The sequence below is a fragment of the Chiloscyllium punctatum genome, chromosome 21, assembly GCF_047496795.1.
Source record: "Chiloscyllium punctatum isolate Juve2018m chromosome 21, sChiPun1.3, whole genome shotgun sequence".
Classification (NCBI taxonomy): Eukaryota; Metazoa; Chordata; class Chondrichthyes; order Orectolobiformes; family Hemiscylliidae; genus Chiloscyllium; species Chiloscyllium punctatum.
The window spans coordinates 55,693,866-55,719,630 of record NC_092759.1 but is presented as its reverse complement, the minus strand read 5'-3'; positions in this window follow the sequence as shown (position 1 = coordinate 55,719,630).

Below are 25,765 nucleotides of genomic sequence, written 5' to 3'. Positions count from 1 at the left end.
ATATCCCGTCAATCATGGAATGGAAAACATGGGAAGTCACCAATGACTTCCCGATGAAGGGCTGATGTCCAACGTTTTGACTCTCTTGTTCCTCAGATGCTGCCCGACTGGCTGTGCTTTACCAGCGCTACAGTACCTGTAGTTCTCACTTTCTGCATGTCTTAGAGCTCTCCCCTCTGCACACTGAACAGGGAATTAATCAGCAGAAACTCATTGCATGTGGAACTGAGTGTTTAGTTCTGGAATGTTTTATTTGATGAACACATTTATTAAAAGAGAAATTTCATTCAATAAATAGTCATTCATTCCCAGAGGTACAGTTTTGGTTCATGAATTGGGCAGCTTGAGAACAAACAATGAATCCGACAGACAGATATGATAAGGGAACAAGGTGAAATAGGAAATTGTGACATTTTTGCCATCACAGAGATGTGTTTGAGGGAGGTGAGGGCTGACCACTCAATATCCTGTGGTACAAGATCTAGAGGCACAACAGGAGAGGTGGTAAAACAGTAAGTGGGATTGCATTATTAATTATGGAGTCAGTTACTGCAGTAAGAAGGATTTCCTAATGAAGCTTGGTGGTTAGAGCTCAGGATCAAATCCATGACAGACACACCGTTGGGGATATATTGTAGACTACCCGAAAAAAGAAAGTACAGGAGCTGATATAAAACCAATTTACTGAGGTGTGTTAATACAACAATAGGATCATCATATTCAGGCATTTCAATTCCAAACATTCATTCGGGCAATGATAACTTATTTAGAGAGGGCAGATGCCTTGAAATTTGTTCTGCAGAGCTTCTGCAGAACTTGTAGCTGACACATCAATGGGCGGGGCTGTGCTGGGCCTCACCGTGGGGAACGAAGCCAGTCAGATGTTGCATGCAGGATTGGGAGAGCATAAAAGGACCAGTGGCCGTGACTCATACTCAAAAATGTTTGAAAAATAAAAGCTTTTTGGATTTGGGAGACTGATTTTATGAAACAAATGACAGGATCTGGCCAAAGTGCAGTTGCTTCTGTGTGAAACTAGAGCAAAATGGCGAGCGGCGGTGGTTGGGGTTCACTTAATCAAAATGGAATTGATGACAGTGTTGGACCAGCGTGTTTAACCAACGATGGATTTTTAGGAAAACAAGCCCAGAGAACGTCGGGTGTAGACACAAATTCCGAACAGAACTAATAAGGAAAGAGAAACTTAATGCAGTTACAAAGTGCGCAGTTCAATGGAGGTCCGAAAAGAATATAGAAAGTGTCGGGCTAAACTTAAAAACTCAGTAGAAGAGCAGAAGTGGAGGCGGGGAGTTGAAACATTAGAGGATAAGATTAGCAAGAATTCAAACACATTAAGGAGGAGAGGATAACGCGGGAGAGAATTGGGAGTGTTAGGGACAAGGGGCTGCATGGAGCCAGAGAATATGTTAAACACGGACTTTTTTCGCTCTTCAGTTTGAAGAAGGTGTTCCTGGATTAAGGGAGAGTGACCCTGTGATACTTGAATGAATTGCTACAGAAGCTGACGAAGTATTGGAAGTTTATGCGAGATAGAGAGTGGGCAAATCCACAGATCAGGATGAGCTGTATCTTCGGCTGACGTGGAAGATGAGTGAGGAGATTACAGTCTCTTAACTTTTCATTTTTGTTTTGCATCTGGCCACAGAGAAGGTGTGATAGGACAGGATCACATCTAATATTGATACAACATTCAAACAGAGTGCTAGAAATACCACATGGGACTAAAGACCTCCAAGTGTCACATTAGTGAGAGGGAAACAACTGTAGAAAAGTCTGTGGGCTGTTGAGGCTGGATCATTAAATATATTCAGGGTTGAGGCAAACTGATTTTCATACAAGGTTTATGGGGAAAATGTAGGCAAGAGGAATGGGGGATTATCAAAATTGATCTCACCTAATTGAGAGGAAAAGCAGACTCAGTGAGCGGATAGACATACTGTTGTCCCTATTTCGAATTGTATCATTTTTACAATAGCCTTGTATTAACTGGAATATCAACCTCCCTCGCTGTGGAGTGAGACACAGTTTGGAATGCAGTCGACGGATTCAAGGAATTAATAAAAACAGTACTATTAGACAGAAAGGACCAAGGGATTGTGACAACGCAGATTGGTTGTCGGGGTGAAGATTAGCATCAGCGCAGTCAGCGCTACCAAAAGGAAGACCTCAGTAAGACACCCTCCAAGACCAAACAGTGACCTTGGCTGGAGAGTAGGTAGTCAGTGGCCAGGTGCCAAGTAGTGCCTTATGACCAAGTGCTACATCACTGCAGTGTCTCCCTCCTTCCCTAACCAAAGGTAAATGTGAAGGGGTAGAGAGAGACATGCCGTTCGTAGCAGAGTAAATAGTAATGTTTGGCTCAAGAGGCTTTGGGAAGCAACAGCTCAGCAAAATCTACAGGCAAGTTCAAATAAAGTCCTTTCAACTTTAATGTTGCAGCAGTGGGGATAGCAGTTAAGACAGTTGTTCGTTCCTCCTACGTGATGTGGGAGCTCAGGTAAAGTTCCACCGTTCCTGAAGACTACACGTGTGGAAAGTGAACCCAGCTGCAACTCCTGGGAGACCGTGTTCGGGAGTTGGATCTGAATGCATTCAGAATCATCCGAGAAACTGAGAACTTCATAGATAATAGTTTTCTTGTTGTGGTCACACCCAAGACCTGCAACAATCATGACTGTAATATCACATCCCACGTTAAGATCCATGCCATGAGTTCATCAGGCTTACCTGTCAGTCCTGTTGCATGTAAATAAAGAACATTTAATCCAACAGGCAGTCCTTGCTTCCTGTTATGTTCAAGACAGAGAGGAGGTGGGCGACGACCTGGAATGGCGAATGGAGTAAGCAGAGAGTGCAGCAATCCACTGTGACCAATCCCGTCGAAAACAAGTTCACCATTTTGGAGACTGTTCAGGGGAATGACGGTTCAGGGAAAAGCAGCACTAGCCAAGTTGGTGGCATTACCATTGACTCTGGGGCACAGTGGGAAAGGGTAACGTTAAACAGGACCTTAGAGATAGGAGAGTCGATTGTTAGAGGGACAGGTCGGAGATTCAGTGGCCTCAAACGGGAATCCAGGAAGGTGTGTTACCTCCCAGGTGCCAGAATGTCTCCGAGTGGTTGGAGAAAATTCTCAAGGGGGACGGGAGCAGCCAGAAGTCATTGTGCACGTTGGCACAAATGACACAGGTAGATACAGGAATGAGGTGCTACAGAGTGATTACTGAGAGCTAGGAGAAAAGTTAAAATCTAGGACCTTGACGGTGGTAATCTAACTGATTACTTCCATTGTAATGAGCTAATGAAAGTAAGAGCAGGGGCGCTTTGAGAAATAAATAATTAACTAAAGAATTGGTCGGGGGGTGGGGGGAAGGGAGATTCACATTTTTAGATTATTGGGGTCTTTTCTGTGACAGGGTTGACCTGATCAGGAGAGACAGGTGGCACATGCAATGGGGACGAGACCAATATCTTGTTAGCAACAAGGGAGGTTTTAAGCGATATTGGTGAGGAGGGTTATCCTCATGATCAGGGAGTCAAGTGCGAGGCTGGAAGGAGATACAGTAATCAGAAACAGTGAAGTGAAGAGACAGGTTATGCTGGAACATGACAGGAAGCAAGGAATGCCTATTGGATTACTTCGATGCAAGAGGGCTGGCAGGTCAGACAAATAAACTAAGGGCGAGGATAGTAACGTGTGATTGGGATAATACAGCCTCCATAAAAACATGGCTAAGCGAGGGACAGGACTGGCAGCTAACTTACCAGGGTACAGGTGCTTTAGGCGGGACAGGGATGCTGGAAGGAGGGGAGGAGGAGTTGAATTTCTGATTAATGGGATTATTAAAGCATTAATCAGAGATAAAATAACCGACCAATCATCCATTGTGGCTTTGTGGGTGCAGCTCAGAAGTAGAAAGTGGATGATGATGTACCGGGGTTGTACTGTCGGCCTCCAAATAGCTAACGTGAATGAGAGTGACAAATATGCATGGAGAAGGGAGACATTCAGGAGCATTGTTGTCATAAGAGTGGATTTTAATTTTTGTAACAGACTAAGACTGCCGGAGCGTTAAGGAGTTTGATGGAGTGGAATCCGATAAGTGAATTCAGGAAAGTTTCCTCAAGTAGTATGTAGAGGGTCCTTCTTGGGAAGGTGCAAAACTCGAACAACTCTTGAGAAACAGAGCAGTACAGGTGTCTGAGGTGACAGTGGGGGAGCACTTTGGGACCAGTGACCATCGTTCTGTTAATTGTCAAATAGCTATGGAGAGGGACAAAACTGGTGCACCGGATCAAGTTCTAACTTGGGACAAGGGGAATGTTCATTGGATTAGACAGAAGCTTGCAGGGGTCAACTGGAGCAGTTTATTTGCAGGTGAATGGACCGCTGGTTGGTGGGAGGCCTTTAAACGTGAGGTAGCTAGAGTTCAAGGTGTTTATGTTCCTGTGACAGTGAAGGGCAAGGGTGGCAGGAATGGGGAATCCAGGATGCCAAGAGATATTTAGGCATTGACTGCAAAAAGGGGGATGCGTGGGTCAGGCACAGGCAACTGGGATCAAGGGAATCTCTGCCGGTATATAAGGGATGTAGGAGTTTACCTCTGATGGATATCAAGAAGGCGACAAAGGTGCTATGAAATAACCTTGGCTGAGAAGATTAGGATGAATCCAAAGAGTTACTTTAAGAGTGTGAAAGCTAAGCAATAACTAGAGAGAGAATAAGATCCCTCAAATAACAAAGTGCACAAATATGTGTCGAACAATAAGAGATGGACGAGGTCCTCAACAAAGATTTCTTCTCTATATTTACTGTGGAGAAAGGCATAAATATTTGGAACTTGAAGAAGTTAGTGGTGATATCGTAGGGGCAGTCCATATCACAGTAGAGGAGGTATTGGGCGTACAAGGATGTTTGACGGTGGATTATTCTCAGGGTCCTTAACAAGTATATCCATGAGCACTGCAGGGATCTAGAGAAGAACTAGCGGGACACTGGTTAAATACATTTATCACCTTTAAACAAAGTTGAGATTACGGAAGACTGGAGGATAACAAATACTGTGCCCTTGTTCAAAAGGAACTCTAAGAAAAACTGCTGGGATCTATAGACCAGAAAGTTTAACATCTTTGGTAGGTACATTACTTGAGAAGATACCATGGAATAAGATGTACATGCATTTGGAAAAGTAAGGTCTGATTAGGAATAGTAAGCATGGCTTTGTGCATGGAGGTTTATGCCTAAAAAAACGTTTAAAGTTAATTGATGATGTGACCAGGAAGGTTGACTTTGGAAGGGTGTAGACGTCGAAACCTATGGTGCTGGAAAAGCACAGCAGACCAGGCAGCATTCAAGGACAGGAGAATCGATTTTTCAGGCATCAGCCCTTCATCAGGAATGTCCAAACACAGATTCTCCTGCTTCTCAGATGCTGCCTGACCTGTCTTGATTTTCCAGTGGCACATTTTTTTTCGCTCTGATCTCCAGCATCTGCATTGTTCACTTTCTCCTCGGATGGTGGAATTATTCTGTATGGATTTCAATTACAACAGAACAGGATGAATGTTTTCAGCCCCAGGACACTGATATACAGTTACAGCAGGAGGTAAATCAGCCCCTCGAGCCTATAAAACTGTACCCAGAGTAGATCACGCAGCACCAGTATCCTGATACACAGCAACAGTCTATTCAGTCTATTCAGTTACTTGAAGTCCTTAACACAGGAAATCGAAGTGACCACAAACTGCCTGGACTCTGGGGTATACTGGAATAACACGAGGTCATTTAGCTCCTCAAGCCTGCCCTTCTTTTCAGTAACATCGGGGCTGATCTGGTCTCGCCTGCAATTTCTCTTTCACGCCTAATTCCTTGTAGCCCTTGAATCTCTGACGTGTCAAAATCCATTGACACCCACCCCACCCCCTTCCCAATCATTTCTGTAATGCAGCTGCCTGGGACAGAGAGTCCCCAACAGTCTCTACGCTCTGAGAGAAGGAAATACTCTCCACACATATACATTGGCCTATTGACATAAACAAAAGATACGAGCTCAGTGTCAGAGTGGCTGGCCCTGACATTATGGCAGGACTTGACGGAGCAAGGTGTCAAGGAGTCTGAATAAGATTGAACTGAATGGGATCAGGTGTAAACTCCCCACTGGGTCATTCAAAAAACAATGTGGTTGGTGGAGAGCAATCCGCTTAGTCCCTGGATATCTCTGTGGGCGATCCTTCGGGTAGCTTCTTCGGCACAAACACCTTCAGCTACTTCATCAATATCTTTCCCTCCATCATTCGATCAGAAGTGAAGATGTTCTGTAGAAATCACATAAAACTTGAACAACATTCAAGGTTGTTGTTAACGTTCATGTAACAGCATTGCTAAACCCTGAACATATTCACAGGTTAAAAAGAGGCGCTCTTTCAGCATCTCAAGCTGGTTTCACTGGAATGTGAGAACGCCATTCAGTCCATTGAAACAATTGGACAAGCATACTCACAGCCAATTGACTCCCTCCTGCCTATTACACCTGAGGAGAGTTTTTAAAAATGTAGATATTGAAAATGAGGCGGTTAGAAGACCAAATCAATCAAAGCAGCATCAGGAGGTGGAGTAGTCAACACCTTGGGTGGAACATTTCTTCAGGACTGGGGATGGACATAAGGACGTTTACAGGTAAAGAGGCAGCGTGGGGAGGAGGTTGTGGTGTGGTGAGGTGGGGATGGATCAACACTGGTCAGGGTACCACCGGGATGGTTGATTGGAGGAATTAATCCAGTTGGAAGCTGGAAGAAGGGTGGATCAGAGGAATGTAAGGGAGATGGACGGGCTGGGAAGGGAGGGGGAGGTGATGGGAAGAGAATGGCAGGGATTGGGAAGGGAGTCAGCAGTTTGGAAGGGAAGTTATTTGAAACTGGAGAACTCAGTGTTCTCGAGACACTCGAGACAGGGACACATCAAAAAGAAGAGGCCATTCAGCCCCTCCAAACGGTGATACTGAAACAGGAGGATGTCTTTGATGCTGCAACATGACAAACTAATGAAGCAGAGACTGTGCAGACAGACGACTGGCTCCATTGCTAATGCGACACACGTGTTAAGTTAACATCGTTTGCTGATCTTGAGGAGGGAAAGTGAATGATTTGTACCAAGTTCCAAAAGGGCATCTTCCATCACCGAGATGTTATGGACGAGTCTAGATCACTCAAACCATTCTGAGGCAAACGGCCCAGGGCATAACTTTGCAATTTGTTACATTAAGTGTACAATGAAAATTACATGGTGTAGTTTAGCTATGTTGACTACTGGATTTTAAAACAGAAAAAAACTTTAATCACAAAAGTGCACAGTGAAACACAAAGAACTGAATGAAATTCCCCTACAGAACTCAGCTAGATTTAATTATGCTGTTCTGAATGCACATAACAGTCCCAATCAACAAACTCGCTTTAAAAACCAGTATAAATGGAACACAAGCTTACAGTTTGAAGTTGAAGGTCAGAAAAGAGAGAGATTTTTAACACACCTCACTGTTGAACTTCCCAATTCAAGACACACCTGAAACATGCTCAGCTCAGCTCAGCTAGTACAGCTAAATGAGCTCAATACTCCCCTTTCATTATACAGATCACTTCTAAATCATGACCACTTTGGCCTTAAGTCTTATCTGTTTACAGATAAACAAAAGGCCACTGAAAATCCTTTTAGTCTCTGTACCAAGCCAGACTGACCAGAATCATGCCCCTTTTTATTGTCCCTCTGAAAGAAAATCAAGGACAGAGACCACCTGAGCCAAAAAAAGCTTCTTGACAAAAATCGGGACTAGCTTTGTGACGCCTCCCTCCTTAAAAAACAAACCATCAATACCAAAATATGGCTGCATTTTTAAACATTCAAACCCAGTTGGTAGTCTAAAAACGCGCATATGCACTATAGCAACTGTAAACATGCAAACATGCACAATCCCATGCAAATTCAGGTCGCAGTGCACTCACAACCAAACCCCTCCATATCTCATTCAAGTTTCAGAAACGCATCGGCAATCATATTTTCACAACCTGCCATATGCACAATTGTCATAATGAATGGTTCCAACAACAAGCTCCATCGAAAGAGTCTGACATTTTTGTCCTTAATTTTTTCCGCAAAAATCAATATGTTGTGATCAGCGTATACTATTGTCTCAGATGCATCGCTGGTGATATAAACACTGAAATGTTGTCATGCCAACACCAAGCTTAAATTCTCTTTATCCACGGTTGAATATTTCTGTTGATGAAGTTCAACTTCATGGAAAAATATCCGACGGATCTTTTGATTCCCTCGTCATCTTCCTGCAGGAGCACCGCACCGACCCCCTCATCACTGGCATCGATAGCCACCTTGAAAGGCTTTGTGTAATCCGGTGGCTCATACTGGGGGCAGTGGTTAACAAAGTTTTTAGGCTGGCAAATGCCTTTTGACAGTTTGCTATCCACTGAGTGTTCTTGCCCTTTTTTAAAAATAATTTGGTGAGTGGAGCAGCCACACTGCTAAAGTTTGGCACAAACATTCAGTAAAATCCAGTCAATCCCAGGAACCATAATACTACTTTTTTTCGATGATGTGGGAATTTTCCCACTACTTACGATTTTGTATCTCATGGGGCTATTGGTCCATGTCCAATATCATGGCCTAGGAAGGTGACTTGGGCTTTCACAAATTCACTTTTAGCTAGGTTTGTAACAGTGTTGACTTTGTCATAGTCCCTACGTGACTGTGGGGTACCATCTGGCTTTGGCATCATGATTATAGGTGAGTTCCACTTTGTAAATACCATCTTGGAGCATGCACTCTATCTCTTTCTGAACCTGTGCCAACCTTGGAGGGTTATGCCTAAAAGGATGTTGCTTAATCGGAACAGCATCTCCTACATCTACATGATGCACAATTATGCTCGTACTTCCCAGGTTAATACCGTATATATCCCAAAGTGATAGTAATAAATCTTTTGGGTCATTTTGATTTATCAAAATTATTAACTAAATAATTTATCCTAATGTTTGACAACTTTATCATTGTTCAATCTGATTTGAGGAATGTCCAATTTAGAATCCTCCGAACTTGATTCTTCCTTCTGTGCTGTAATCATGAACACCTTCTTCTCTTCCTTTCTTTCACTATTAAACTATCTTTTGAGCACATTGACATGACACACTTTGTGAGATTTCTTCCTGTCTGGAGTCCTTAGCAAGTACTTCATCTCACTAAATTTCTTATCAATTTGACAAGGTACGCAAAATCTTGTTTTTAAAGGCTCACCTGTTACTGGAAAGAACACCGATGCCTTATTCCCAAATGCAAAATTGTAAATTTGTGATTTCCTATCCAAATCCTGTTTCATTGTATGCTGTGATACTTTTAAATGTTTCTAGCCAACTCTCCAGCTCTATTTAATCGTTCCCTAAAATTTGACACATTGTCCAAATGGGGTGGTCTCTGAATTCTGACTTATTAATTTCTCCTTCATCAATTTTAATGGTCCTCCTTGTTCTTGTCCAAAAATTAATTCAAATGGACTGAATTTGGTCGATTCATTCGGTGCATCCATCATCGCAAAAAGTTCAAAAGGAATTTCCTTATCGCAGTCATCTGGATAATCCTGACCATAAACGCTCAACATGGTCTTCATATTTTTTAATGTCATCTCGCTCCTGTTCTCTGTGATTCTGGATAGTGAGCAGTAGATTTGAATTGTTTTATCCCCAAGTTATCCATCGCCTCCTTGAATAGTTTGGATGTGAAGTTTGTTCGTTGATCTGACTGTATCATATTGGTCGTCCGTATCGAGGAAAAATATTAAGTTTTTTTTTCTACAACCTTTATAGCTGTGATGCTGCATAATGAGATTGCCTCTGGATATCTTGTCGACACATCCATTACTGTTAATAAATACTTATTCCCTCCTTCTGTATTGGTAGGGGACCTACGCAATCAATCAAGATACTTGTGAAAAGGTCGTCAAATGCTGGAATAGGTATTAAAGGTGCAAGATTTATTACTGTCTTCGTGATATGTTTGACACGTCTGGCAAAATTCAGCTACATCTTTGTATAGTCCAGGTCTGTAAACAAATCATTGTATTTTAGCTGGTGTTGTACTCACCCCAAAATGACCTCCAACTGGTAGCTCAAGTGCCAGTCGCGGCACCTCCTTTCTATAGCCAACTGGCAAAACAATTTGATGAATTTCTGCCCATGTCTGATCTGTTTGAAAGTGTGGTGGTCCCCATTTCTTCATTAAGACATAATTTGTTCGGTAATAACAGACAGGAATGCTTTCTTTCTTTCTTGTTAAATACCTTTTGATATAACTGTTTTAATTCCTCATCTTTCTGCTGCAGGTCAATCAACTTAGTAGAGCTAAAAATACTTGCATGTTCTCCTACTTGCTCCTTCTCTGTTCTACGTATCTGATCAAAATAAGATTCAGATAACTCTACATCAGCTTCCTTTTGATCCCTCCTGCTTCAACCTGAACATTGTGATCTGTGATCACACAGTCAGGGAAAATTCCTGGATAAACATTCTCCACGTCTTCCGTTGCCTGCATCTCCACTGGATTTTAAACTAGAGTAGGCAGCACGCCTACCAGCGAATCAGCTATATCATTTGCAAGGACAAATTTTATTCCTGGAGCTCAGAGTTTGGGGTCCAGTACTCCTATCACACAATATCCACTGTTCTCCCTTTACATAACTGAGCACTTTTTGTCTCACCATGAATTCTTGTTACCAGCACATTTTATGGCAATAGTCTCTCGGCGTGCCTATCTTCTTATCCTTCAGTATTGCAGACTGAGAAGATCCTGTCTCCTTCAATATTGGAACCGGCTTATCTATGTATATTTTAAGCATATTTGGCACATATTCCTTGATCAACTTCTGATCATCTTGTACACACTGAGGCAGTTGTCTAACTTCCCTTATGCTTTTTGTTACTGGTCCAACAAATCTTCCAGGGTTGTCTGGTTTTCCTACATCTGGTTTTCCTAGCCCACCAACACTGTGATTTTGTGTGGCCCATTTTATTGCAATGAAAACAACGGGGGCATTTAGCAAGAAAAAGAGTGATGCATGCCTATCTGTTACTACTTAACAAATTATGTATTAATGAGGAAACGGAGGCCATCACTTCTTTGTCCCTCTCAAGGGTTTCTTTTTTAACCTGTGGTAAATTATCCTTATTGACTTCACTGAGATCTACCTTTTCCTTTCCACGTGAGGATATCTCTTTGCTCCAATTTCTATCCCTCATGGACTGAAATAGATTCTGGAAGCCAAACTGAGTTTATGAACCAACTGATAATCATCAGGCACTTTAGCTGATAACATTGCTTTTAACTCTCTTTTTATCCACATGAGGTCGCACTGCTTCAAGCAGTGAATATTGGAATTTCTCCAAATTACTTACTGCTCGAACTGCTCTTGCTTTATTCAAGCTCTTATTCATCTATCAAAATTTTTCTGTTTGTTCCTTTCAAACTCAATGTAGTTTTGACCAGGATCCCTCATTAGATTCCAGAAACCAGATCCATCCTCTGATAGGGATGCGAATGCCTCACTAGCCCTACCTAAACGTTCCATTTGGATTAAGAAAACTCGCATTGACTCTGGCCATTGCATTTGTCTAGTCACCTTTTCAAATGAGTTGAAAAAGCCTTCCATATCCTTCAATTCAGACTTAGGCAATGCTTGACCGAGGATAGGCTTCTGACTACCAGGGGTTTGCTCATCCTCACTTATTTCCTTACTCACCCTACCCTCAGCTTTTATCTCCAGCGCTTTACGCTGACTTTCCTTTTTAAAGTGTCAGTTTTTGCTGTTCAAAAGCTCTCTCTTTCTTTCTCCTCTGCTGCTCTCTCTTTTCCATCTTTTCTGCTGCTGCTTTTCCCTCTCTTCTACTTTTAAACTGTTTCATTTCTGCTGCTCTTTCCTTATATCTCGCCGCTTAACTCAAGCTGCCTCATTTGCAATTGAATTCTTGCCAGCTCTGTAGATTCTGATGGTTTCTCCAGCAAGTTTAATTGATGAGCTACTGCTGGAAGTATCTCTCCTTCCCTCACAGAAGCAGGAAGGTCCAATTCCAGCTCCTCTGCTTATTCCGGTAGCTTGGTCTTATTCACTTTTTTCAAACCTTCAAAAGTCATTGCATCCACATCCAGAAAACGTTTGGCGACTGAAACAGCCATTGCCATCCAAAGCTTCGTCTACCCAACAAAACCAACACCCGAAATAAAGACACGAGCACCTCACACTCGCTGTGTAAACTCCCGCGAAGTGACCCAGTCTGTTATGGACTCGGCTAGACCACTTAAAGCATTCTTAAGTAGGCTGCCCAGAGCATAACATTGCAACTTGTTTCGGTAAGTGCACAATGTAAATTACCGGGACTAAGTTATTGAGGTTGTCTACTAGATTTTAAAACAGACAAAAACTGTATCCAAAAAATTGCACAATGCAACACAAAGAACAGAATAAAGAAGCCCTACTGAACGTAACCTATGCAGAAAGACTTAATTATGCTGTTCCAAATATAAACAACAGTCCCAATAAGCAAACTCCATTTAAAGACCAGTATAAATGAAGCACATGCTTTCAGGTTAATGTTGAATGGAAGAAGTCTCATCTGTTTACATATAAGCAAAAAGCCTCGTGAAATCCTTTTCATCTCTGTACCAAAGGAGACTGATCGGAGTCAGGCCTCGTTTTATTGTCCCCCTGATAAGCATCAAAGATAGGGTCTCCTTGAGCCAAGGAACAGCTTTTAAACAAAAAGAGGTCTAGATTTGTGGCAGAAAAAATAGGCTAGTGTTCTCTACGGGAGTCAGTAGTTGGCGGGAATGGCGAACTCCATCAGAATTCGACTGCTGACAGATTTGTGAAAAACATAACGTTCAGTGCAGGCTTACACACCAACTACACATTGAGATGATGAGAGTTCATTCAGAACCTGGAGCTCTCTCTAAACCAACATGGGTTCGGAGGGTGTCCAGAGAGCTATGTACATTATCATAGAGTCATAGAGTCCTATCGCACGGAGACAGGCCTTTAGCCCAAACTGGTTCATGCTGACCAAAATGTTCATCCATGCTCCGCCCATTTCCCTGCACTTGGCCCAAATCATTCTCAATGTAGCCTATCTATATATTTGTCCAAATGTGAAGACGTGTATTGCAGAAAACACATTATATTTCACTCTATCATCGTTTTGTTTTGGAAATAATGAGTGTTAGTCCATAAAAAGTCAAGTTTTAATGCAATCAGTTTTAATTCTTTTGTAGCGTTACAGATTAATTCTAATTTCCTTCACACTCTTCTCATGGTACTATCACTGCAGGGATTAGTCTGGTGAAACTCGTTTATTCTGTCTCTATGTAGCAAGGAAATAATTCATTATAAAAGAGAAGTGTCCCACGTACTATCGCAAGAACACTCTGCAAATGCAAGAAGGTGGCTTCACTCCTACACTTTAATCATTTTGCAATGAACTTACTGTCAGTGACTCATCACCAATAACATCTAGCTCATTTTCCCCAGTAGCACTTTCCATTATCTCACCTTCTCATAAATACACAACGAGAAGAATAGTATATTTTGCCAAGGCATTTCTTTGCCTTATGAAGCAAAGCCACTCCAACAGCATCATCACTATTGCCATTGGATATGGTTGAAGATGCTGAGGAGACAATGGCGTCGCTGTATGATCTCTGGAATATTAATTCAGGACCCAGGTATGACCCAGACCCAGGATTGGAATTCCACTTCGGCAAATGTTGGAACTTGAATTCAATAAAATATCAGAAATTAAGAATCAAATAAAACAATGAACCCATTGTCGATTGTCCTACCTGTCATCCCCATGCCCTTCAGGGAAGGAAATCCATAATCTTCACCTGATCAAGCTTACGTGAGACACCAGACCCACAGCAATGTTAACTCTCAGTTGCAGTTTGAAATGGCCAAGCCAGCGATTCAGTTATATCAGTCACTATAAAGTCTCAAAGAAATGAAACCGGACAGAACTAAGCACTGACTACTTACAGCCCACGGCCTGCACTGGTCAGCAAGGCAGCTCATAAACACCTACTCAAGGACAATGGGCAAAGGGAATTAAATACTGGCTCAGCATCCCATTAATGAATAAAATAATATGTTTAATCTCAAGGAAGAGAGACAAAGCGACATGACATACTTTAAACAGTGATTTTGATAGGTACCGTACATGGTCACAGTTTTCAGTAATATGGTAACATGAGAAAAATAAATAAGGTTCATCTCGTTTGTTTTCCATCCCAGCTAATCATAAACAAACTGTTTGTTTGCTTCTTTCCCTCTATCTTTCTCTTTCTCTATCTATTCTTCTCAGTCCTTCTCCCATTTACAACAGACGTCCCTGTCACCAACATCAATCACAGCAGCGTTCAGTTCTGATGTCTAGTCATTGGACTCAAAATGACAATTCTTTTTTTTTTATCCCGATGTGAGGCTGCCAAATTTGCTCAGTTTCTCTGGGACTTTCTTGTTCTTTTTGATTCTGATCTCTTGCATCATTCTTTGATTTATTTAACCTTTACTTTTGTTATTACATGGGATGTCTGGATCGCTGACAGGAACAGGACTTGTTCACCCTTTACTGTGAGCTCATTCCGGAAGTAGTACAGAGCCAAGCACATTACTGTGGGTCTGATGTCAGTCTTAAGCCAGATCAGGTAATAATGCTAGATTTCTTTTGCAAACTACATCAGTGAAATAGATAAATTTATAGAATAAATGCTGGTGATGTTTTGGTCAGAATTAGTGAAACTTGTTTTTATTTCCAAATCCTGTCATTTGAATTTACGTTCTGACATAATTTGTGGTAGGATGTGAAACAGTGTCTTTATGTGTAATAGCTTGTGCCGCTGAATTACATTTATTCCAACATTATTACTCTGACAGTGTCCCTCTTATGAGATTATTTTAGAGACAAGAACAAGGTTGTGATCGAAATATTTACAACTGAAATCATGCTTCGAGGAGACCTGTAACCATAAAGGCATGAAAATTTGTTTATTAAGCGTCAGCATCGATGCCAAGATGGCGACTGGGGATATTATTGAGCTGATAGAGGATAAGCTTGATGATGGACAGAATACCGAGACATAAGTGAATTCCGGGTAAAAATGTACTTCAGGATTGTGAACAATCTTGCTCTCTGGTGTTTGTGAGGGCGGGGTTGTGGGCGGTTCTGAAATTGTGGATAATGAATTGACTTTGCATTTGAAGACAACGTTTTCCGCCTTTGCCAAATATAGCTAACAGAAATAGCAAGGAAGTTCGCCATGGTTTATGGAATTAGTAAATGGATAGAGATGGAGGTACTTACCAGGAACACCAACGATAGCGAGCATGGGATAGTAACCTGTCTGAATAATCATCAGTACACCGTATATCCGATCTGATAATGTCGACCCAAACCAGGAAAGCCAGAACAGTCCCCAATACAAACTCCTGTCCATTGTTGCAGCATTCCAGTTTAATGTTCGCAGATTCTGATCAACTAATGGAGCATTCCAGACTATTCTCAGATGTTTGCCTCTCCTTTTCCTGTCTCTGCAGCTGCTGGTCCCTATTAGCAGCGGAGGTGATGCATCTGCTGATACAATGGCACAAAGCATTGCAAGAAACCCCTTATTAATAGGAGAGGGAAAAAGTCCTGTGACATCATTAAGATCCATGGAGACTGACATCAATCATAGTCACTGAACAAACAGGCGTTGTTCATTTGCAAAACTGTATCCGCCTGAACCTCCACCACCACCACCCTCAAAAACCACAATCTAGATGTTGTTATCGTGCTGATCGCTCCTCGACTAGAAAAGGCACCAGGTGATGTATTTACACAGGATACCGTTGCACTCCATTACATAGGAAATGTGGATTTGCCTGGTCATTCCTTTCATTGACCTAATGAGGCAATTTTGCATCTTCAACATTCAATGTGCCTTTTTTTTAAAGTAGAAACTCACAAACACCTGAACACAAGTTATTGGCTTCAAAGCAGGAAGACTTAATTTTATGAGTTCAGTCCAAAGCCAAATGTGGTAATTTGTCACCTTTTGCAAGGTTATATTATTCTTGAATTTTCTTCTTCATTGGGGTTGTAACTGACCCAAGATTCCAATTTGTCTGAGTTTTGAAAGGTTTATTTGTGTTCCTTTTGTTTATACTTAACTGGTAATGCTTCAGGCAGAACGCATTCAAATCTTTAAATAAAAGCATGTACAATCAAGCGGACGTGGCCAGCTCTCTAGCTGGGCAGATCGATTCAGTTTGGGGGTTAGCTGAGTTAGGGTCACTGTTGGAATTGAACGCTCTCCCCCTCCTTCTCTTCCGACCTCATCACCTGTAAGCTTTTTGTATCAGATTTACTTTTGGTGATAAAGCATTTGTTTATTGGAATTCTTGCAAGTATTTTGGAGAAACATCCTAAAGTCAGGATAGCCTCTTGGTTGGATAAAGTAAGTTAGTTGAATATTCTATTTTCAGTTTCATGTGCTTCATTCCGTAATTTGGTAAAAATGTTTGTTTCAAACTCGGCAGTCTGACCAGGTAATTCACTCTGGAAATATCCATTATACACTAACCTTCAACAAATACCAAAGTTAGGTCTGGACTACCTGCTTAAAATTGTTTTGAGGGATCAAACCAGATTGGGTGATCCTTTGCGGAATTTAGACAGCGAATGGCAGTTTTTAGAGTCTCTTTTTTCGTGTGTGGATTTGGTGGGTAAACAGACCTTCAGAAAACAATAGCTCTTGCAGTCACAAAGGGTGTTTTGGAGATGGGAGAATCGACCTTGTGACTGTTACAATATGCACATAAATCCAAGCTGCGGGAATTAGTAGACAAGGTGGAATTGAAGCTACCTCCTAATGTGAGGAAATATTCGATGTTTGCAGCAACAGTTCAGCATTCCAATTTGCTGGAAACTCCATTGGGGTCTGTACAAATGACTAAACTTTAATCGGAAATAAAGCAGCTTGAGTAAGAAGCCGAAGTGAAGCAGTTTGCGTTATGACTAAAATTAAAAGAGAAACAAAGAAAACGAATTGGTTTTATCCAGGAAAGAGAGAAAAAAAATACAAATGGCTTTAGCAGGAGAGAAACAAAGAGAGAGAGCGTTTGAGCTTCAGAGATGTACACTGAGAGTGGAAAGTTAGCTGAAAATGATGGAGATGAAGGCTGAAGGCAATCTTACTGATGAACAGCGTGAGGATTAGCAAACCCATGGTAGTCAAAAGCCTGGTGAGATACTTTTTAGGTATATTCACGCCTTGCCTAAGTAGGATATGGAAAACCTTTTCATTTCATTTGAATAAGTGGCTAAACAATTGCATTTGCCAGTGACCATGTGGGTTTTTTGATCCAAACGAATCTTGTTGGTAGAACTAGTGAGGTATCCGCAATAATACCACAGGAGGAATCTACGGAGTATGAGGAGGTGAAGAAAGTGCATATGAGCTTGTTCCAGAAGCCTAAAGGCAACATTTCAGGAATCTTAGGAGTGACCCTTGTCAAACCTATATTGAGTTTGAAAGGGTCAAAGAAAGTAATTTTGATAAATGGATAAGAACTTTAAAAATCGATCAAATGTATGATGCACTTAGAGAGATAATTATTTTGGAAAAAATCCAAGATTCATTGCATGAATTAGTGCAAACTCATGTGGAAGACCAGAGAGTTAAAACAGCAAAGTTAGCAACTGAAGAAGTTGATGATCATGATTTGTTTCATAAAACACATTTTGGCTTTCAGAATCAACTTCAGTGCATGAGGGATAGAGGAAATCCTCACGTGGAAAATGACATGTAGATTTCAGTGAAGATCAGAAGGATAACTTACCACAGGGTAAAAAGGAAACCCTTCAAGAGGACAAAGAAGCTAAAAAGCTCCGGTGTTTTCATTGCAATAAATTAGGTCACAGGAGAGTACTCTGTTGGTGGGCTAGGGAAAAGAAAACAGGTGTAAGAAAACAGGATAAGCCTGGGAGTTTTATTGGAGCGGTAACAGAAAGCACAGTGGAGGCGAGAAAGCTGCATCAGAGTGTACAAGTTGATCTGAGGTTGGTCAAGGAGGAAGTGCCAGATCTGCTTATTAATTATACCTACAAAGGGAACGTGTATTCACGTAGGTCAGGAGTAGCAGGTAAAGACGATGCACTATTTAGAGACGCAGGATCCTCTCAGTCTGTGATGCTGAAAGATACAAAGGTATGTATTCCTGAAGGACTATTTCCAGAAAAGGTACTGCTAAAGTGAATTCATGTGAGACAGAAAGCGCACAATTATGTAAAGCGGGGATGGAGTGTCCAGTAAAGTGGGGAGAAATTGCGGTGGGAGTATTAGACAAACTCTCAGCTCCAGGAATACAACTTGTCCTTGTAAAGTATATAGCTGATCCACTGGTAGAAGTGCTGCCTGCTCTGGTTAAAAAGCCAGTGGAGTCACAGACAACTGAAGCAATGCAGGAGGCTCATCCTGTAATCTTTCCTGATTACGGGGCAACAAGGTCACAATGTCACCAGCTGAAACAGGAGAGATCATAAACGTAAAGAAGAGAAAGCTGAAGTGGCATTGGCAGAGACGTTGTTTCATCAGATAGTTGAAACAAACCAAGAGTAAATATGTGATTATGGAAATATGTTTAGATCAGCTAAAATAATTGAGTTACAGCATAAAACTGAAAAGTTAAAGCAGTTATGTCCCATGGAACACAGGGAAATTTAACCAATTGGATGCAAAATTGTCTTGAAGGTAACGGAATATTTTCCAGACTGGAGGCCTGTGGCCAGTGGCGTGCTGAAAGAATCAATGTTGAGCTTGCTGCTTTTCATCATGTATATACACAACTTGACTGTGAATATCAAAGGCATGATTATTAGGTTTACTGATAACAGCAAAATATGGTGCAGTGGACAGTGAGGAAGATTATCTCAGAGTACAAGAGCACCCATGGAAGCGGGTATAATTAGATATTGAAAATATACCTGGATAGATACATAATTAAGAATGGTTCAGAGGTATATTGCCAATATTCTGGCAAATACGACTAGATCAGATTAGGATGTCTGGTCAGCATGGACAATTTGGACAAACGTATTTGTTTCCGTGGTGTCTGACTCTCTGATTCGATAAGATGGATTAGGAAAAGTTCTAAAGGCATTTCGAGTGGAAATTCTCTTCCGCAAAAGATTGTGGTGCTGCTTTGTTTACATTTATTCAAAGATGTATTAGTTAAGTATTTGTCCATGAATTGAGTCATGGATAATTGGATGCAGAGAGGAAAGCGGGGCTGAGACCACAACCTGGTCAGCCACAATCTTAGTGCCTGGTGAAGAAGGTTCAATGTGTGTAATGACCCACTCCTGTTCCTCAGTCCCATGTTTCTGTCTTCCAATCAGCCCCTGAAACCTGCTCGACAGCAGCAGTGGGAGGCCACTTACTGCTATCACCTCGTGCACAGAAACAGAGGAAACTATTCAGTTTCTCAATACTTTCCCACACGGTTTAGGTGATTTGGAAAATGCAACTTCAAAACCCAGACTGCGTATCATAGAGCCCCCTCATCTCTCTTTACAGAGATTCTGCATTCTGCTAAATGTGCTTCATTTGTTGGTCACGTTATCGAACCAGGTTGACTGTGAATACAGCTCGGACATATCACCCAGAGATGGCTCAGAAAATCGTCTGGACTCCCTGACTATAACATTCAATAACCAAACTTCCAGGAAATTAACACCCTGTAATTTTCCAATAATAGAATGTGAGAACGTAGAAACAGAAGCAAGTCGTTCGCTCCCTACCCCCATCCCTGAAGATTGCCTTGTCCTTCAGTAAGATCATGTCTGATCTTCTCTCGGTCTCAAGTCCTCTTTCATGCCTAAATATTCATAGCACTCAACTGTCTGACAGCTCAAAATCCATTTGAAGCCTCTTTAAATACTTTCGTAGAACAGAGAACGTAGGACATTACAGCACAGTACAGGCCCTTCGGTCCTCGATGTTATGCTGATCTTTTATCCTTCTCTAATATTAGACTCATCGACATACTTTCGTGCATTATCGTTCATTTGCCTATCCAAGCATTTCTTAAATGTCCCTCAGGTATCTGACTCGACTAATATTGCTGGCAGTGCATTCCACGCACCCAAAACTCTCTGTGTAAAGAACCGAACTTTGACATCTCCCCAAAACCATCCTCCAATCACTTTAAAATTATATACCCTCGTTCCCTCGTTGGAGAGATTTCTGCTAGGGGAAAAAGTATCTGGCTATTCACTCTGTCAATGCCTCTCATCATCTTGTACACCTGTATATAATCACCTCTCATCCTGCTTCACTCCAATGAGAAAGGCCTAACTCCCTCAATCTTTCTTCATAAGACCTGATCTCCAGTCCAGTCAGCATCCTGGTAAGTTCCCTCTGCACCCTCTCTAAATCTTCCTCATCCTTCCCAGAATGAGGTGACCAGACCTGAACACAATATTCCAAGTGTGGTCTAACCAAGGCGCTATAGAGCTGCAGCATAACCTCGCGGCTCTTAAACCCAATCCCCTGCTAATCAAAACTAAAGTACTATATGCCTTCTTAACAACCCTATCACAATTTGGGTAGCAAACCTAAGGGATTTATGGACATGGACCCCAAGACCCATCTGTTCCTCCACACTGCCAACAATCCTGCCTTTAACCCTGTATTCTGCATTCACATTCGAGCTTGCAAAGAGAGTCACTTCACACTTTTCCAGGTTGAACTCTATTTGCCACTTCTCAGCCCAGTTCTGCATCCTGTGAATGCCCCATTGCAACCGACAACAGCCCTCCACACTATGTACCACTCCACAAACCTTCGAATCATCGGCAAACTTACTAACCCACCCTTCCGCTGCTTCATCCAAATTATTTATAAAAATCACAACAAGCAGCGGACCCACAACCGATCTATACGAGGATGAGCTAGTATCCTGGTGCTATCTTATCGAACTCACCTCATACACGACCTACTCAATCTCACAGTGTTCCTCTCATTCAATGCCAGCCCGATTCTCCAACCCAACATAACTGGAGATACTCACCACCACACTGATGCCCCTGGATATTCCGTGATAACTGGCATTGGTGCCATTTTTCAAGTGTCAATGGGCACACGGTTGATCTTTCTCAGTTTGGAGCAACACTGTACAGTTGACCCTGCGCATGGCAGACAAGGGGAAATAACACGACGAATTTTCATCTATCTCTATCTCGCTCACTCTCTACATACGCACTTATTTTATATCCAATCACAATTAGAAATTCTGGCTATTTCACCTTGTCTCACATTATTGTAGGAGAAAGTGAGGACTGCAGATGCTGGAGATCAGAGCTGAAAAAGGTGTTGCTGGAAAAGCGCAGCAGGTCAGGCAGCATCAAATGTGCAGGAGAATGAACGTTTCTGGCATAAGCCCTTCTTCAGGAATGTATTGTATTCAGCCAAACACCACTTCAAAACATTTGTCCCGTTATGAAATACAATTTCGAGTAGAGAACGTTTTATCATCCGCTGCTATCTTGACCGTAATCTTCCCCTGTGAGGAACGATATAAAATACTGGTGTAAATTGCCTGTCTGTTCCCAGTAGCCAGTTCCCCATTCACACCCTCCAAATGTCCTCAATATACTTTCCTGACTTTCTTTCTACCAAAGAGCACACACCTCTTGAACTCTTCTTATGTACACGGAAAAGCTCGTGCTGCTTGTTTTTATATGTCTTGCCAATTTGCTTACATCACATCTTTTCTTCCCTTTTCTTATGTTTGTATAATCATGCAGTCATATCGTGCACAAACACAATCTTTGGTCCAACTTGTCTATGCCGGCCAGGTTTTTCAAAGTAAACTAGTCCCACCGGCTTGCATTTGGCCCAAATGCCTCAAAAGGGTTCCCATTCATATGTTTGGGCAAATGTTTTTCAAATTTGCATCTGTCAGTCTTTCTCTGACTGCTCATTATATAAACTCATCACCCTGTATGTAAAAAAAATGTTCCTTCTTCCTCCGTTTCAAATCTTCCCTCTTACACCATAAACGTATGCTCTCTCTCTCTGGTTTGATTTTCTTACCCTGTAGAAAGGACCTTGGCTTTTCACCCTATCCATGCCTCCCCTGAATTTATAAATTTCAATAATGTCACCCCTCAACCTCCTACACTCCATCTGATACGAAGTTCAAGAACAAGCATTTAAAGATAAGCACCGCAAATTTGAAACAATATTCAAAAAGACAGGAAAAAGAACTCAGCCCAAACTTCTGACTTTTTTTTTCTATGTTGCAATACTAAGGCAGCATGAAAATCTTACTGGTGCCAATAACACATCAGGCACCTGAATTCCTTTGGCGGTGGTGATGATCTCTGCAGTGAAAATGCATCTCTGGCCAGATCTTCCTAATACTACATGTCCCACATCCTCCCTCCTGGACTCCCTCTGACCTTGAGTCTTCTTTATCTTGCATTCAATAGAGAGAACCCCTTTCCCCAATTCACATCTTAATTTAAACTCATTTTGCATCATCTTCTAGTTCACCACTGCTGAAAGCCTGTTTATCTGTTGTCACGCCGTCTTTTCCCTTTCACCCACCCCCCACGTCTAGCAAGGAACTAAAATGCCCAGTTTCCAATCCTTGTCAGTTCTGAAGAAGTGTCATACTGGACTTGAAACGCTAACTTTGATTCTCTGTCTCTGTAGAGGCTGCCAGACCTGCTGAGTTATCCAGAAATGAATAGACCCATAACAAATTTTCAATTAAACCAATAACAATGGATACTGGAAATGGAAATGTACAAATTGCTGTAGAAACAAGGACCCGAAATATGAAAATTGCTTTCACTCCACAAAATGTAACCTGCTTAGTTTCTTCAGCAATTTCTATTTTTGAACAAGGTCCAAGGAAGTGTGTCAAATCTGCTCAAACAAAGCGCCGTACATTGGGAAGTGAACAAAAATGCAAAGTGCACAAGTACATTGGCTCTGAAACGACATAAGGCTGGCATCACTGACACGACAGAGGTCTTAATCATGGTCAGGGAGAAAAACAGAGGGGAAAACATTCACTTCAAACACAGTAGATGGTATTATGGGAAAGAAAACGATTCAGATGAATATGTTAAAGTATTTGAGTTATGTAACATATTGGAGGCGTGACATCAGGGAGGGACACTCAGCAGAATGAGAATATGATAATGGAAGTGATACCACATCAGAAACCAGTTTAGGTCACTGTCTACAGGCCAGATGGGTGAATGGGTCCCGGTCTGAACTAGGGGAGAGTCAGTTGAATTGCAGATATTGCATCTCACACTGGGTGATCATCTGATGTTGTAGATCACAGCAGCAGCTGCAACAAATTGCATTCAATAACAATCCATAACTTTCTTCCCCAGGATAATCCATCACTCTATCATTACCATCAAACTGAGTGATGGTTCAGTGACGGGTTTGGGTGAACATGCCAGAGTAAGGACCGTGTATATCTAAACATGATGACAACCCATTAAACCTACCACACTTGACTGGTTACATTCCAAACAGCAGAACTATAATCTGATGAAGAGGGGGAAATGATCTCAAGACTAACAGATAAGATTGAAGCTCTGAAGTCCTGCCACATTTAGTCATCAATGTCGATGGACTGTTGAACAATTTACTGGAGGAGAGGACTACACAAATATCCCCATTCTAAATAAATGAAACGCTCTGTACATCACTGTAAAAGGCAAGGATGTAGTATCTGCACCATCCTCAGCCAGAAGTGTTGTGTCGACAATCCACCTCACCCTCCTCATGATGCTCACAGATTCACAGATGCCACTCTTCAAGCAAATTCGATTCACTGTACATAACATGAAAAAAAGCTTAACATAGTAGATACGACAAAGGCAATGGGCCCTGACTCCATTCCTGCAATGGACTGAAGACCTGTGCCGCACAACATGCCGTGTCCCCGGGGAAGCTGTTTCATTCCAGCTCCAACTCTGACATCTGCCTGGCCACGTGGAAAATTAATCGCATAACAAGGGAATAACTACTGCCTGAACATTTACCACGCACTCAGTCCCGTCGCGATAGTCAAATTGGTGGGAGTTCATTTGACAGAGCTGTCAAGCAGCACAGAAATAACCTGCTCAGTGTGGATTCCGATAGGTTCCCATCTAGAGATGGTGCGATTGTGGAAATGCCATTGGATTACTAATCTGGACCAGGCTATTGCTCTCGTGGAAGCTAAAAACAATTAACAAACTATCGAGATCTAAAATCTGGTGTCAGTAAAAGTGATCTTGAATCTAATGCCGATTGAAACATGTGTTCCTTCCCCAATGTACTTTCAGAAAGTGTATCTCCTGGTCTAGCCCGCAAGTGTCTCCAGACACACAGACATTTGATAAACTCTACAGGTCTCAGAAACGGCCAAGCAAGACACTCAATTGTATCAAATTGCTCTGAATTCTAAAAGGATAAAACCGGACAGAACACCCAGCAACAAGCTTGGTTTTGGAAGAGGGAACGGGAAACACAGTCCTTTTCAACGTCCAGATGCTGCCTTCCTGATGTTTGAGAGCTTGTGACATCAGTTACAGAGCTTTCCCACGGAGTGCGCAGAAGCATCAGGAAAGAACCAAGGCATTAGAAAATTTAAGGCTTACCCATTCTAGATCTTGGAGGTAATATCCTGAATGCATTTTTCCCCACACAATGTTCATATCCCTTAGTATGTTTAAACATCGGGATATATCAAATAAGAATTCCTGTAGTCCATTCGGTCCATCAAATTTGCTCCTCTGTTCAACATAGATTTGACTGCAAAACGATTGGTTGCGCACCTTTTTATAACGAAAGCTCCTATTCTCTGTTCCGTGATTCCACACCTGACACCTGCTGAACATTAAATCCCAGCCTCAGGATTTTCTGTCTGCAAAATGCACCCTCAGTGTGTTCATCTAAATCAGAAATGCAATTTGCTCTGCAAGCCTTGAACCTGAGCCTGAAACTGGGGATTCTGGTCTACATTTAGAAGTAAGTTTATTTCAAACCGGAAAGAATCTTGATGAGAGGTGGAATTCCCCTTTGGCATCACGTGGTCAGTCAGCTTACGCGTTTTCTGGTGAAGATCTTAGTGAAAGGTACAGTGCTGTCGTCATTGACTGTAGTGGAAAGTGTTACGGTTACTGCACTGTTTAATTACAATATATGACTTAAAGATTTACTTAGACTATGCTAGTGTGTGTGCTGGGATAACCTCAGTTTTTGGTTATGACCAATAATTTGGCGGTTCGGCCTTTACCTTCTTTTTCCCATAGCCCTGAATATTAATATTCACAGTTTTCTATAACATGGTGTTGCACAGGAACACATATGCCGCATTAATAGAGAACAACTTGAAAAGATATCTGATCCTCTATCTTCCCACCAAACTCCTGCTCTCTCCCTATCTCGTTTGTGTCTTGAAATTCTTATTTATATACAGTGCCTTCGCTTTCATAGCCTGATCTGGGAGAGAATTCCCCAGGTTCACCAGTGTCTGAGTATAGATATTTAATCTCAACTCAATGCAGAGCGGCCTGTCTGTACCTAATACTGTGGCCCTTTGTTTTAAACGACCCAGACTGGGGAATTATCATCCCTGCTTCC